This window comes from Zea mays, chromosome 9 (genome assembly GCF_902167145.1).
Source record: "Zea mays cultivar B73 chromosome 9, Zm-B73-REFERENCE-NAM-5.0, whole genome shotgun sequence".
Taxonomy (NCBI): Eukaryota; Viridiplantae; Streptophyta; class Magnoliopsida; order Poales; family Poaceae; genus Zea; species Zea mays.
In genome coordinates this window covers 133,521,239-133,536,552 of record NC_050104.1, presented here as the reverse complement: position 1 = coordinate 133,536,552, position 15,314 = coordinate 133,521,239, and positions in this window count along the sequence as shown.

Sequence of the window (15,314 nt, the reverse complement as noted above, 5' to 3'; positions counted from 1 at the left end):
CTCGAAGTAGTGTCGCAGCTTCCGCCGCGTTAGGATCACCGCGTACAGCAGCTTCTGAACTTATGGGTAGCGGATCTTGGTTTCGGACAGTACCTCGCTGACGAAGTAGACTGGCCTTTGAACGGGCAATGCATGCCCCTCTTCTTGCCTCTCGACCACAATCGCGGCGCTAACCACCTAAGTGGTCGCGGCGACGTAGACCAAGAGGGCTTCTCCGGCAGCTGGGGGCACCAAGATAGGCGCCTTTGTGAGGAGCGCCTTCAGGTTCCCGAGGGCTTCCTCGGCCTCGGGGGTCCAAGTGAAGCACTCAGCCTTCCTCAAGAGGCGGTACAGAGGTAGACCTCTTTCGCCGAGGCGTGAGATGAAGCGGCTCAGAGCCGCGAGACATCCCGTGACCCTCTGTACGCCTTTCAAGTCCTTGATGGGCCCCATGCTAGTGATGGCTGCGATCTTCTCCGGGTTGGCTTCGATGCCCCGCTCGGAGACGATGAAGCCCAAGAGCATGCCTCGGGGCACCCCGAAGACACACTTCTCGGGATTGAGCTTGACGCCTTTCGCCTTGAGACATCGGAATGTTGCTTCAAGGTCAGAAAGGAGGTTGGAGGCTTTCCTCGTCTTGACTACAATGTCATCGACGTAGGCCTCGACCGTGCGGCCAATGTGTTCGCCGAACACATGGTTCATGCACCGCTGGTACGTCGTGCCCGCATTCCTCAAGCTGAACGGCATGGTGACATAGCAGTACATGTCGAAGGGTGTGATGAAAGAAGTCGCGAGCTGGTCGGACTCTTTCATCCTGATTTGGTGATACCCCGAGTAGGCATCGAGGAAAGACAGGGTTTCACACCCAGCAGTGGAATCCACGATTTGATCGATGCGAGGCAGAGGGTAGGGAACCTTCGGGCATGCTTTGTTGAGACCAGTGTAGTCTACACGCGTCCGCCATTTCCCCCCTTTCTTTCTCACAAGCACAGGGTTGGCAAGCCATTCAGGATGGAATACCTCTTTGATGAACCCTGCCGCCATTAGCTTATGGATCTCCTCGCCTATGGCTCTGCGCTTCTCCTCGTCGAATCGGCGCAGAGGCTGCTTGACGGGTCGGGCTCTAGCTCGGATGTCCAGCGAGTGCTCGGCGACATCCCTCGGTATGTCGGGCATGTCTGAGGGACTCCACGCGAAGACGTCGGCGTTCGCGCGGAGAAAGTCGACGAGCACTGCTTCCTATTTGGGACCGAGCTCGAAGCCGATTCGGACTTGCTTGGAGGCGTTACTGCTGGGGTCGAGGGGGACGGACTTAACCGTCTCCACTGGCTCGAAGTTGCCGGCATGACGCTTCATGTCCGGCACCTCCTTATAGAGGCTTTCCAGGTCGGCGATGAGGGCCTCGGACTCGGCGAGGGCCTCGGCGTACTCCACGCACTCCACGTCGCATTCGAACGCGTGTTTGTACGTGGGGCCGACGGTGATGACCCCGTTGGGGCCCGACATCTTGAGCTTCAAGTAGGTGTAGTTGGGGACGACCATGAACTTCGCGTAGCATGGTCTTCCCAGTACCGCGTGGTAGGTTCCTCGGAAACCGACCACCTCGAACGTCAGGGTCTCCCTTCGGAAGTTGGAGGGTGTTCCGAAGCAGACGGGAAGGTCGAGCTGTCTGAGGGGCTAGACGCGCTTCCCGGGAATGATCCCATGGAAGGGCGTAGCGCCTGCCCGGATGGAGGACAGATCGACACGCAGGAGCCCGAGGGTCTTGGCGTAGATGATGTTGAGGCTGCTGCCTCCGTCCATGAGGACCTTGGTGAGCCTGACGTCGCCAATGACGGGGTCGACGACGAGCGGGTATTTCCCTGGGCTCGGCACATGATCGGGATGGTCGGCTTGGTCGAAGGTGATGGGCTTGTCGGACCAGTCTAGATAGACTGGCGCCGCCACCTTCACCGAGCAGACCTCCCGGCGCTCTTGCTTGCGGTGCCGAGCCGAGGCGTTCGCCGCTTGCCCACCATAGATCATGAAGCAGTCGCGGACCTCGGGGAACTCTCCTATCCGGTGATCTTCCTTCTTGTCGTCGTCGCGGGCCTTGCCACCCTCCGCGGGTGGCCCGGCCCTATGGAAGTGGCGCCGAAGCATGACGCACTCCTCAAGGGTGTGCTTGACGGGCCCCTGGTGATAGGGGCACGGCTCCTTGAGCATTTTGTCGAAGAGGTTGGCACCTCCGGGGGGCTTCCGAGGGTTCTTGTACTCGGCGGCGGCGACAAGGTCCGCGTCGGCGGCGGCGCGTTTTGCTTGCGACTTCTTCTTGCCCTTCTTCTTGGCGCCGCGCTGAGTTGACGCCTCGGGAGCATCTTCCGAAGGGCGGCCCTAGGGCTGCTTGTCCTTCCGGAAGATAGCCTCGATCGCCTCCTGGCCGGAGGCGAACTTGGTGGCGATGTCCATCAGCTCGCTCGCCCTGGTGGGGGTCTTGCGACCCAGCTTGCTCACCAGGTCGCGGCTGGTGGTGTCAGCGAGGAACGCGCCGATGACATCCGAGTCGGTGATGTTGGGCAGCTCGGTGCGCTGCTTCGAGAATCGCCGGATGTAGTCCCGGAGAGACTCTCTCGGCTGCTGTCGGCAGCTTCGGAGGTCCCAGGAATTCCCAGGGCGCACGTACGTGCCCTGGAAATTGCCAGCGAAAGCTTGGACTAGGTCGTCCCAGTTGGAGATCTGCCCCGGAGGCAAGTGCTCCAACCAGGCGCGAGCGGTGTCGGAGAGGAACAGGGGGAGGTTGCGGATGATGAGGTTGTCATCGTCCGTTCCACCCAGTTGGCAGGCCAGACGGTAGTCCGCGAGCCACAGTTCCGGTCTCGTCTCCCTCGAGTACTTTGTGATAGTAGTCGGGGATCGGAACCAGGTCAGGAACGCCGCCCGTCGTATGGCTTGGCTAAAGGCCTGCGGACCGGGTGGCTCGGGCGAGGGACTCTGATCCTCCCCGCTGTCGTAGCGTCCCCCACGCCTGGGGTGGTAGCCTCGGCGCACCCTCTCGTCGAGGTGGGCCCGACGGTCGCGGTGATGGTGCTCGTTGCCGAGGCGACCCGGGGCCGCAGGCGCGGTGTTGCGCGTGCGCCCGGTGTAGACCGAGGCTTCCCGCATGAATCGGGAAGTCGCGGCATGAGGTTCCGAGGGATACCCCTGCCTTCGGGAGGCAGAGCTCTCGGCCCATCGGACCGCGGCGCCTTCCAAGAGATTCTTGAGCTCTCCCTGGATTCGCCGCCCCTCGGTGGTTGATGGCTCCGGCATCGCGCGGAGAAGCATTGTTGTTGCCGCCAGGTTCTGGCCGACCCCACTAGATGCGGGTGGTGGCCTGACCCTGACGTCGTCGGCGATGCGGTGCTGGAAGCCCTGGGGTAGATGACGTATTTCTCCGGCTGGAGGTTGGCCCGCCCATGCCTGCCCGACGTCCCGACGGATCGGCTCAAGCGCTCCTGCTCCCTCGTCGAGCCTGGCCTGTACCCCGCGGATTTGCTCGAGCTGTGGGTCATGGCCCCCCGCCTGAACGGGGACCACAACTAGCTCCCGTGGGATGTCAACACGAGGCACCGGCCTAGGGAGATCACCGTCCTCCGGCATGCCGAGATGGTTGCCTTCGGAGGGACCCCCCAGATCGACGTGGAAGCATTCGCGACTCGGGCCGCAGTCCTCGTCGCCGAGGCTACGGCTGCCGTCGGAACAGTCGGAGAGGCAGTGGTCGCATGCGGTCATGAAGTTCCGCATGGCACTGGGGTTGCCAAGTCCAGAGAAATCCCAACAGAAGCTGGGCTCATCGTCTTCCTCGGACCCGGAGGGCCCGTAGGTCGAGACGTCCGTCAGCCGGCCCCCAGGTGACCGCATATGAAACCCCAGTGGGTTTGGACTTGCCTCTACGAGAGCGTCCGCCAAAGCGAAGCCGCTAGGCGGGTCGAGGCTGAATCCGAAAGACGTGGGATGGGAATCGGTCGGTACCTTTTGGTCGACGAGCGGCGATGAGGTCACGTCGGGGACTGACTGCGCCGTCGTCTCAGGTACAAGGGTGACGTCCAGCAAGCTTTTTCGCGAGCGTGCTGGCATCGTCCGCTTGCTCGGGATTGGCGTGTCGCGGGAAGACGGCGCTCGCCTTCGTCTCAAACGCGAGGTCGACGCCCGGTGCGCCCCCCCGTTGGGGCGCTGGGGCCATCGACTTGCTCGACAGCCGACGAGGCGCTGCCTCCTGCTTGGCCTTGGTTGCCCCGCCTCCTCCTCCGGCGGCGGGGGAGAGGACGGGGTGAGCTCGAACGTTGTTCTTCCATCACGCGGGGAAGACGTTGTCGATTCCGCCGCCGGCGGGCGGGCTGTCGGCCGCCATTGTCATTGTCGCACGGTAGTGGAAGGAGTATCATATCGTAGCTGCCGTCGAGGGACACGAACTCAAGACTCCCGAAACAGAGCACCGTCCCGGGTTGGAGAGGTTGCCGGAGACTGCCCATCTGGAGCTTGACGGGAAGCTGTTCGTCAACACGTAGCAGGCCCCTACCTGGCGCGCCAACTGTCGACGTTCCGAGACCGGGGGGTCCCTGAGCCGACGAGTGAATGTCGTCGCGTGCCCCAGCCCAGATGGGTCGAGCGTGAAGGCGAGCGCGAAGGGGGGAGAGCGAGGTGGCCGGAGACCGGCGTGAGAGAGGTGGGAATCCCGCGGCCTTCATGTTCGTCCCGCGCCCAGGTCGGGTGCGCTTGCAGTAGGGGGTTACAAGCGTCCACACGGGAGAGGGAGCGAGCGGCTTCAAGCGAGCGCGTGTCTCGTCCTCGTCCCCGCGTGGCCAACCCCCTCTAAGAGGGCCCTGGTCCTTCCTTTTATAGGCGTAAGGAGAGGATCCAGGTGTACAATGGGGGGTATAGCAGAGTGCTACGTGTCTAGCGGAGGAGAGCTAGCGCCCTAAGTACATGCCGTCGTGGCAGCCGGAGAGATTTTGGCACCCTGCTGGTGTGATGTCGTGGCCGTCGGAGGAGTGCTAGAGCCTGACGGAGGGACAGCTGTCGGAGCGGTTGAGTCCTTGCTGACGTCCTCTTGCTTCCGTAAGGGGGCTGAGAGCCGCCGTCGTCACAGAGTATGCGGGGCGCCATCATTGCCTATCTGGCGGAGCGAGCCAGATGGGACGCCGGTCTTGTTCCCTGCGGCCCGAGTCAGCTCGGGGTAGGGTGATGATGGCGCCTCCTGTTGACGTGGCTGATCTGCGCCCTAGGTTGGGCGATGTGGAAGCTCCTCCGAAGCCGAGGTCGAGTCTATCTTCCGTGGCCGAGGTCGAGTCCGAGCCCCCGGGTCGGGCGAGGCGGAGACCGTCGGCTGAGGTCAGGGCGTAGTCCGAGCCCTGGGGTCGGGCGGAGCGGAGTTCGTCGTCTTCTGGGGCTGAGCCCAAGTCCGAGCCCTGGGTCGAGCGGTGCGGAGTTCGTCGTCTTCTGGGGCTGAGCCCAAGTCCGAGCCCTGGGTCGGGCAGAGCGGAGTTCGCCGTCTTCCGGGACTTAGCCCGAGTCCGAGCCCTGGGTCGGGCGGAGTTCGTCGTCTTCCGGGACTTAGCCCGAGTCCGAGCCCTGGGTCGGGCGGAGCGGAGTTCGCCGTCTTCTGGGACTTAGCCCGAGTCCGAGCCCCGGGTCGGGCGGAGCGGAGTTCGCCGTCTTCCGGGACTTAGCCCGAGTCCGAGCTCTGGGTCGAGCGGAGCGGAGCTTCCGATGGTGCCTTTGGCCGGGCCTGACTGCCTGTCAGTCTCCCTCTGTCAAGTAGCACCGCAGTCGGAGTGGCGCAGGCGGCGCTGTCTGTGGGGGATAGATATCCCCTGGGTCCACTAAAGAAGTAAAAGGCCTCACGAAAAGCCCAAGGGCCCAATAATTCGTAAGGTCATTCTTTCGTCGGCCTAGGGAAGGACAACCAATAAAGAAGACGTGGGACTGATTAGTGCAAGCACAGGCGGCCCACAACGTCGAACGAATGAATCACAAACAGAGACCCGACTTCCCCGCGCTGAAGCCCCCATGCAACGGAGCCATGCGAGGATAAGTCGGCGGAGGTTACGTAAGGATAAACTCAAGAGGTTCACTATCTTTCAGCTACTTGTTGTTATCGTATCACATGTAATGCTCCACGGCCGAGTATATAAGGCCTAGGGGGCACCCCTTCAGATCGATCGACCCTGTTCTACTTAGCCACCCACAAAAACTCTCTGTGCCCTCTATCCAGAGAATCCTCTTGTAACCACGCTCATATACTCACCAGGACGTAGGGTGTTACGCACTTCTAAGCGGCCCGAACCTGCAAATCTTGTCCATTGTCCTTCGTGCGATCGGCACGAACCATTTTGCTACAGTCGTCGACACCGTCCTACTCCTAAAAACACCTTGAGGGGCAACCCCGGGTGTGCGGTCGGACCCAAAACACCGACAGCTGGCGCGCCAGGTAGGGGGTGTGTCGACGATCCAAGCTAGCTCAATGGCCGTCACCTTCCACAGCAAGATCACCATGCGTCCCGGATCCACATTCTGCTTCGGGACAATCTCATCCGTGGCGGACGGAGAAGGAATTCTACACCGCCTCGCGGATCTGCCGGAACAGAAGTCTCCTCCAACAAACTCCGAAAATGCTGGAAAGAAGCTACCTCCGGCTCTTCGGAACAAGATCGTCTCCGGGGAGGCTGGAGCTGGAAGCTCGCTGACCCGGAAGACTCCGCTGTCTGCTTCCCCGACGAAAGAATGGACACAGGTCATGAGAAGGAAGGAGGTCAGGGAGAGGCCGGTCGTTCTTTCCGTTCCTCCGACCTCAAAGGAGAACGAAAAGAAAGTCGCCGCGGCAACAATACCGTTCTACCCCGACGTCCTCTTCATCGGGAGAGCAGAGTCGCCCGCCGTCTCCGACGATGAACCGACCGCGCCTGGAGAAGAACCACCTCAGCGAGAATCCCGCCGACGAAGGAACCGACGCAGAAACATTCGACGACATCACGCAGCCGGAGAACGAGATCCGGAGCAACCTGTCTCGCGAGACGAGGTCTCAGAGATAGGAGAAACTCCGGAAGGACGCGTCTTCAGGGAACGAAGGAACTCCCGACGACGAGATCGCCGTCGGACTCAGGAGCAAGCCGAGCAAGATGCAAGGCAACGACGCGAGAATCCGCTCTTCGGGCGCAACCTGAACCCCGACTTCGCCCGAGCTATGAATACGCCGAGCGAAGTCGGAGGCGTTCTGGCCCGGATAGCTGACGGACTTCCTCGGACCCCCGACGCCGAGGGATACCGGCGCCTGTTCACTCAGGCAGCCAACCATCTTCTACCGCTCGCTCACCCGCCGAACGATCTGCGACACGCCATCAACAGTCGCCGAGACGCGCGGAGCTCTATCAATGCTTCGCGCGAACGGCGGCACGAGAACGAAATTCGCCGTCGGGAGGAGTATGATCGAGATCATGGCTTCCCGACTCAAATCCAGGCCACTCGAACTGAGTCGGCAACAGCTTCAACTGGTGGAACCACCCAGGGACGGTCGAGGAACCACCACCGCCACTCCCCTCCCCGGGACAGACGACATCCTCGACGACAGGAGGACACGTGCGGAGTATCCGCCCTTACTCCGCGCCTTAGGGCCATCCAATGGCCTCCCAACTTCAAGGTATCCAATGTCGACAAATATGAACCTAAGCAGGATCCAGGGGGCTGGTTGGCCGTCTACACCACCGCTGCTCGGGCTGCCGGGGCATCCGAGGACGTCATGACTGCGTATCTGCCCATCGTCCTCGGGCAAGACGCGCTGCAGTGGCTACGACATCTACCCCGACACTGCATCGACGACTGGGGAGACTTCAGTCGACGTTTCACCGCCAATTTCCAGTCTCTCTCCGACAAGCCAGCGCAACCATGGGACCTCAAATCCATCAAGCGCCGGGGGGATGAGACTCTCAGGTCATACCTTAAAAGGTTCCAGACCATGAGAAACCGCATCCCCGAGGTCACGGAGGCGGCCGTAATCGAGGACTTCTACAGAGGATCTAACGACTCGGCTTTCGTCCGAGCCATACTGCAAAAGGCGCCGACTACCTCCAAGGAGCTTTTCCGGGAAGCCGACCTCTACATCACCGCTGACGAGCGGGCCCAGGACCTCATCGGAGGAGCAAAGCCCGCGCCAGCAGCACCACGACGCGACGCGAACCAGCCGCCCGACAAGCGCTGGGAGAAGAGGCCTCGCGAAGAAGTACACGCCGCCGGACCACCCGCCTCTCGCGCCCGAGGAGGACCTCGTGGAGGCGAACGCACGCTGGACGACATCCTCGACGCCCAGTCCCGTACCACAAGGATATGCGCCACACTCTCCGCAACTGCCGGGATTTCAAGCACTCCGTCGGGCATGGCCGACCTTTCCAACCTCTACCACCTCCTCCGCCGAGGGGAGGACCAGATGAACCACGACAGCCCCATCGGCCGGAGGAGGGGGGAGGAGGAGCATTCCCGCGCGTTGACAGGGAGGTCAACGTCATCTTCGGTGGACATGGGTCGCAGGAGAACAAGAGACAACAAAAGCTCAACGATCGCCAGATACTGGTGGCGACCACCGGCCCTCCCGCCCCGTACCGGTGGTCGGAGCACCCAATCACGTTCACTCGGGAGGATCAATGGCTCAACTTCGACCACCCGGGCAAATACCCGCTCCTCGTCGATCCGGTGATCCGAGAGAGCCGGGTGAAGAAGGTGCTAGTGGACGGGGGGAGCAGCATCAACGTCACCTTCCCCCGTACGCTCCAAGGCTTGGGAGTTCACCTCAAAGAGCTCCACGAGTCAGACACTCCTTTCTTCGGCATCGTGCCGACGGAAGGGGAATACCCGCTGGGCCACATCTACATGCCGGTCACCTTCGGGACTCCGGATAACTACAGAACCGAGTTCCTGAGGTTCGAGGTGGCGAACTTCGACTGCGGGTACAACGCCATCATCGGGAGGCCAGGGCTGGCCAAGTTCATGGCCATCCCACACTATACGTACATGATACTGAAGATGCCCGGACCACAAGGAATCATAACTGTGCGCGCCGACTTCCAAGGCGCCGCAGAATGTTTCCGAGTGGCCATCCAAGCAGCCCTCACCGCCAAGCCGTCAACGGTTCCTTCTACACCGGCAAACTCTAAGCCTGAAGAAGACCTCGCCGTGCCGGCAAACGAAGCTCAGGCCGCGACCTCTATGCGGCCGACTGAGGACACCAAGCGGATCAACCTGGGGTTCGCTGATGAGCGCAAGACGGCCATCATCAGCTCCAGTTTGAGTGACAAATAGGAAAGCGCGCTCGTCCAGTTCCTACAGGATAACCGAGACGTATTCGCATGGCAACCTGCGGATATGCCGGGAGTCCCGAGGGAACTGGCCGAGCACAAATTGAAAGTCTATCCTCAGGCGAGGCCGATCCGGCAAAAACTGCGTCGTTTCACGCCCGACAAGAGAGAGGCCATTCGTGCCGAGTTAGCTCGCTTGGTCACGGCCGGATTTATTAGAGAAGTATTACACCCCGAGTGGTTAGCCAACTCTGTTCTTGTACTCAAAAAGAATAAAGTGGATTGGCGCATGTGCGTCGACTATACTGATCTCAACAAACACTGTCCGAAGGATCCCTTCGGGCTCCCAAGGATAGATCAGGTGGTGGATTCCACCGCTGGATGTTCGATGCTGTCTTTCTTAGATTGCTATTCCGGGTATCATCAGATTAGTTTGGCAAAAGAGGACGAGGAAAAAACGGCGTTCATCACCCCGTTTGGTGCTTTCTGTTATACCTCCATGCCGTTCGGCCTCAAAAACGCTGGAGCGACTTATCAGAGGGCCATTCAAACATGCCTAGCCGATCACTGGGGCAAGCGTGTGGAGGCTTACGTTGATGACGTGGTGATCAAAACTGAGAATCCAGAAAACTTCATCGAAGATTTACAGCTGGTTTTCAACAGCCTGAGAAGATATAGATGGAAGCTCAATCCTGAAAAATGCGTTTTCGGGGTACCAGCAGGAAAGTTGCTCGGATTTATCGTCAGCCACCGGGGAATTGAGGCTAATCCAGATAAGACTGAAGCTATCATGAAGATGGAAGCTCCTCGGTCACAAAAGAAGGTTCAGCGACTCACAGGATGTATGGCAGCTCTAAGCAGATTTATATCCAGACTGGGGGAGAAAGGCTTACCGTTTTACAAGCTGCTTAAGAAGGTGGATAAGTTTCAATGGACTTCAGAAGCGCAAGAAGCTCTAGATGCACTTAAGAAATTCCTGACAACACCACCAGTATTGAAACCGCCCCGGCGAGCTACGCCGACTCAACCGGCTGAAGATCTGCTGTTGTATATCTCTTGCACAACTCACGTGGTAAGCACTGCGTTGGTAGTCGAGCGAGTGGAAGAAGGGCATTCCTACCCGGTACAACATCCTGTTTACTTCATCAGTGAAGTTCTAGGTCCCTCGAAGAAAAAATATCCTCAGATTCAGAAGCTATTATATGCAGTACTTCTAACTGCCCGCAAGCTGCGTCACTACTTTGACGACCACAAAGTCATAGTAGTCACTGGTTTTCCAATAGGAGATATTCTTCACAACAAGGAAGCCATTGGCCGAATAGCCAAGTGGGCATGCGAGTTGGGATCCCATGATATCGAGTTCCGACCTCGCACAGCCGTCAAAACTCAAGCACTGGTTGATTTCGTATCAGAGTGGACAGAACAGCAAGTACCGGATAATCCAGAAACCACAGAAGTATGGCGAATGTATTTTGATGGCTCGCTGAAACTGCAAGGAGCAGGAGCAGGAATTCTCTTCACTGCACCTGGAGGCGAGCACCTCAAGTATGCTCTCCAGCTGCTATTCCCGGCCTCTAACAACGCGGCCGAGTATGAAGCCTTGTTACACGGATTAAACATCGCCATATCACTGGGCGTCAAGAGATTGATGGTATATGGAGACTCTCTGGTAGTCATTAGCCAGATAAACAAAGAATGGGATTGTTCAAGTGATTCAATGGGAAAATATTGCGCTGCCGTTCGAAAGCTGGAAGATAAGTTCGAGGGTCTGGAATTTCATCATGTGGAAAGGGATCGTAACACAGCAGCTGATACACTATCCAAGCTTGGATCCGGTCGAACTCAGGTCCCACCCGGAGTTTTCGTGCAGGAAATTACACGGCCGAGTATCTCAATAGACCAAACAGAAGAGTGCAACATCGTAGATCAACCCGAGTCAGACTCTGACGACTGGAGGAGGCCGATCATTAAGTACATAAAGAACGAAGAAGAGCCAGACGACAAGAACTCAGCAGAGCGCATTGCCAGACAGTCGGCTCACTACACACTCATTGGGGAGATATTATACAGAAGGGGTGCATCAGGGGTTCTCATGAAGTGTATTCTCCCATCCACTGGGAAGCAACTTTTGGAGGAAGTCCATGCAGGGCAATGTGGAGTACACGCAGCATCCAGAACATTAGTCGGGAAGGTTTTCAGGTCAGGATTCTATTGGCCGACGGCGAAGAATGATGCAGCCGAGTTAGTTCAGAGATGCGAAGCTTGCCAATACCTGTCGAAGCAACAGCACATACCGGCACAGCGGCTACAGACCATACCAATAACTTGGCCTTTCGTATGCTGGGGATTGGATATGATTGGACCTTTCAAGAAAGCTCAAGGAGGTTATACCCACGTATTGGTGGCAATTGACAAATTCACTAAATGGATAGAGTTCAAGCCCATTGCTTCTTTAACCTCTGCTAAGGCCGTGGAATTCATACAGGATATAATATTCAGATTTGGGATACCAAACAGCATCATCACTGACTTAGGATCCAACTTCACCAGTTCAGAATTCTTTGACTTCTGCGAGCAAAAGAGCATTCAGATCAAATACGCATCTGTGGCGCATCCAAGAGCCAACGGGCAGGTTGAGCGAGCCAACGGAATGATATTGGAGGCACTCAGGAAAAAGGTCTTCGATAAAAATGAAAAATTCGCAGGAAAATGGATAAGAGAACTACCTTATGTCGTTTGGAGCCTGAGAACCCAACCTAGCCGAGCCCTGCATGGAAACACTCCTTTCTTCATGGTCTATGGATCGGAGGCAGTGATACCTGCTGACCTCAAGTTTGGGGCACCAAGATTGATCTTCGAAAGCATAGCGGAAGCTGAGGCCACCAGGCTGGAGGATATTGATATACTTGAGGAAGAACGACTGAATGCAGTAATCCAATCAGCACGGTACCAGCAGACTCTAAGGCGCTATCACGATAAGGCTGTGCGGCAAAGGTCCTTTTCAGTAGGAGACCTCGTCCTTCGCCGAATTCTAACGGGGGAGGGACGGCACAAGCTATCACCCTTATGGGAAGGACCCTTCATAATAGCAGAGGTCACTCGGCCCGGATCGTATCGCCTCACCCAGACAGATGGTACAGAAGTCGGGAACTCTTGGAACATAGAGCACCTCAGAAAGTTTTACCCCTAGCTGTATTTCAAAACAGCCGGGGCGACCATGTACTCTGTAAAAGTGGAAATATGTCATCAATAAAGATAGATTTCAAAGATACTCGGTTCGTTTATGATTGACTTGCATTCTTACTTAACTCGGGGTGACCACTATGCCCTACAAACGGAGCAATCGACTTAAGTCGGCAACGGCTTAAGGCGGTGCAACATGCTCACGCTTACTTAACTCGGGGTGACCACTATGCCCTACAAACGGAGCAATCGACTTAAGTCGGCAACGACTTAAGGCGGTGCAACATGCTCACGCTTACTTAACTCGGGGTGACCACTATGCCCTACAAACGGAGCAATCGACTTAAGTCGGCAACGACTTAAGGCGGTGCAACATGCTCACGCTTACTTAACTCGGGGTGACCACTATGCCCTACAAACGGAGCAATCGACTTAAGTCGGCAACGACTTAAGGCGGTGCAACATGCTCACGCTTACTTAACTCGGGGTGACCACTATGCCCTACAAACGGAGCAATCGACTTAAGTCGGCAACGACTTAAGGCGGTGCAACATGCTTACGCTTACTTTACCTAGGGCGATCACTAAACCCTACTAACGGAAGTTACCGGCTAAAAGTCATTGACGGCTTAAACCGGTATAGCATACTCGCGCTTATGCAGTTCAGGGGATGATTTCCATATCCCACAAACAAACTTCATAATCATCATGCAGCGTTACCACAAACTTGCAAACTAATAAATTCTGATACGACAAGAAAGAAATCATAACATTCGGATGATAAGCTGATGTCCTCTAAATGAATGCTTGCTCATACTAACCGCGTGCTCGCGGCACGCAAAGTATTTCTCTATTTTCCAATATCTTTCTCAGGAACGACCGATGAAGAAGGGCGAATCGAAGAATCGGGGGCGGCACGCACATTAGCTTTTATATCTTCAGGAACTACCACTCCGGGTCTCCTCATCAAGATTCGCCCCGCTCGAATAGCCTTGTCCATGGCTTTGTCGCGCTGGGCTTTGAGAGTAGCAGCAGTCTCTTCAGCGGTTTTAGCGGCCAGCTGAGCAGTTTCTAACTCCCGGGCAATGGTTTTCTTGGAAGCTCGGAGTTCCTTGATGGTGGCATCCTTTGCTGATAGCAACTGTGTAAGGCGGGCCACTTCGTCCGAAGATTCTTGCAGTTGACGGCGCTGATTGTCAAGCTCCTCCATCGTAAAACGGTGGCTCCTCTCCAAGATGGTCAGCGAGTTACTGGAATCTCGGTACAATCTGTCCAAGTTGTCGCGAGAAGCAGCAAGGATACGTTTTTCTTCCTACAAGCAAAAATCAAACTCATTCAGAATCCAAGAGCATGATAAGGCGAAGCACAGGTTCGTAAGCTACCTTCTCAGAGTCAAGCTGAGCATGAAGAGAAGAACTCAGAGCGTTGGCATCATCCAAAGCCGCAGAGACCTGACTCAACTCAATCTGACTTTGAGAATACTTCTCCTCGAAGTCAGCGCATCGTCGAGCCATTTCAGCTTGATCTTGAGAGTGTTTTTCTTCAAGAACTGTGATCTGCCGAGTCATCCCTATCAAGAGGTATTCAAACAAAATGAGGTCAGAAGGTAAAACAACCTACGGGCAAGAACAAAGAAGAAGAAGAAAGGACACTGACCAGCATTGGTGGCCTCCAACTCAGATACGCGACCCCGAAGCAACACCGGATTCCAACACTCAAGAGATGAAGCCACCTCCGGGATGGAAGCACCCTACGATTTCAGCTGACTGGCCAATCCATTCACCAAAGCCTGACGAGAAGAACAGATGAGCATAATGACAGCAGTTCATGCAACATAAAAGATCAAACTAAAGCACAGCACCTGGAGGTTGGAAAAGAACGAAGGGATCCCCAAGTCAGGAGAAATCAGCTGATAATCAGGTGTCGGACCACCACCCGAAACAGCTTGCAGTAGACCAGCAGGAACGAGCTCAGTACACTCAGCAGAGCCTAACGCCAGACCAGTGGGGATGCTGCCCTCTAAAGCGACCCCCTGATCTGGAGTTTGAGCCACCACCATGCCGCCAGAGTGTGGAGGTGAACCCACGTGAACGTCCATAGAAGTGCAGGAAGGAGACCCTGCTCGGGCACCCTCGGGGGCTGGGTCAAGGTTGGCACTGCCCACTTGAGCCGGGTCACCCCCGGCAACACCCTCGGGGGCTGGGTAGTGGCCTGCGCTCCTCACCTGAGCTGAGTCCTCCCCGGCGACACCCTCGGGGGCTGGGCACATGTCAGCACTATTCAAAGGATCCAAGCTCTCTGCCGTGACCACCTCTAAGGTCGACGGGCCTTCAGCTACCTCCGCAGGATCAGGACGATCCAAGTCATCATTCTGGCCCTCGAGATCGTGCTCTAAGGTCGACGAGGCACGGGACGACCTCAACCCAGCATCTGGCACGGCCGCACAAGTTTCTGTTGCATCAACGTCTGCAGGTTCCAACAACAAGTTCTCAGGGACCATATCCTCTAGAGCTTGATCAAAATTGGCCATGGACAGTTCTTGCAGACCAATAAGAGCAGACAAGGCAGGAGAAGGAACCCCACTACTACCGCCGCTAGCGACGAACTGCCGACTGTTTTTCCGAGTCAATGGAGTTTCATTCTCTTCCTCCTCATCTTCCACAGCAACAGCACAAACAGCACCCTCATTGGGGTCAGCAGCAGGCGGAGCACACCCATTGGGATCAATGTCAGCTAGGCCAGTTGCAGACATTTCTTCGATAGCAGGAGCTAAGGTGCTGGTATCCTCGTCAAAGCTGGACACTCGCCGGAGGCGTCTCCTTTTCTTCTTCTGCTCATCAGCAGAAGG